The sequence below is a fragment of the Pteropus vampyrus genome, unplaced genomic scaffold, assembly GCF_000151845.1.
Source record: "Pteropus vampyrus isolate Shadow unplaced genomic scaffold, Pvam_2.0 Scaffold794, whole genome shotgun sequence".
Lineage (NCBI taxonomy): Eukaryota > Metazoa > Chordata > Mammalia > Chiroptera > Pteropodidae > Pteropus > Pteropus vampyrus.
The window spans coordinates 21,459-22,708 of record NW_011889575.1 but is presented as its reverse complement, the minus strand read 5'-3'; positions in this window follow the sequence as shown (position 1 = coordinate 22,708).

The window sequence follows — 1,250 nt, the reverse complement described above, 5'->3', positions numbered from 1 at the left end:
AAACAAAAAAACACAAAACCAACAACCCTCAGTCGAATGAAAGAATTAAGAGTTGAAAACCACTAACTTGGTTGCCCAGGCATAATTTTTCAGATACTATTAATAATGTTTTTTATTTAATTTTATTCCATATACCTTGGCATTATACTTGTAGCACATAGGTCCAGATAATGCTTCCTTTTAGCATAACCACATAGTCATTTTATATGTTTTCATGCTTCCATAATAAAAAGGAAAAAGGGAAAGAGGGAAGGAAGAAGGGGTACAAGAGAATAAAAGAGAACAGGAGGAGAGGAACTGGAAATAGTGAGTGCAGAGAATTTCAGCATGCAAGGAAATAAAAGAGCTGTAGACAAATAAAAACAAAAGAGTTTTATTAGTTATCTATTGCTGTGTAGCAAACTTCCCCAAAATCCAGTGGCTTAGAACAACAAACATCTATTAACTCAAACAGATAATACAAAGACAAGCAAAATGGAGCAGATGCTAATGGGATAAGGTGGATAAAGAGAAGGATTTTACAAGATGGGATAAGTAACAGGTCCTTGGTATACAGATAAAAATGATTTTGTTCCTCAGTGTCCTCCAAGACCTCCCCAGACGCCAGGCACCGGGGTGTCCTGCTAGAATTGAGAGTGTTACCAATTTCTCATGTATCCTTCCTGAGAAAATTTATACGAATTTTGTTATTGTCGCTACAGCAAGGACTACTACAAAAAGAGAGGGAGAGAGAGTGCGCACCTAAGAAAATGTTTATTTTCAGTTTTCCTAGGTGTTGGCATCAAAGACCTGGAGAAAGGGGTGGCAGTTGGGAGATGGAAACCTCAGAGATGGCACAAGTTTCCTGAGCTCTCCTTTCCTTCAATTCCTGTCCCATCTTGACCTTGACACCTGTGGAGTCCAGCGCTGCTGGGAAGCTTCTTCATGCCCCCATTGATGCCCAGCCTTCGGGGCAGCCTCCTCTGACCAGTTTACAGCCCGGATCCTCCCATGCTGCTTGCTCCTTCAGCATCCACGAGCAGCGCAGCAGCGCCCCCGTGTGGCCACACGGCTGAGGATGGAAGACCGTCTCCACTTTCTCCTACTCAGTCAAGCAGTGTCAACTTCCTCATGTTCTAGTGATCAAAACTAGTCACAGATCCAAGGGGAGGGGTCACATTGCAGAAGAGCATATGGGGTGGGAGATATTGTTGAGGCCGTCTTTGGAAAAGGAAACCTTCACAGTATGTTAGAAGCGATAGGAGTTACAG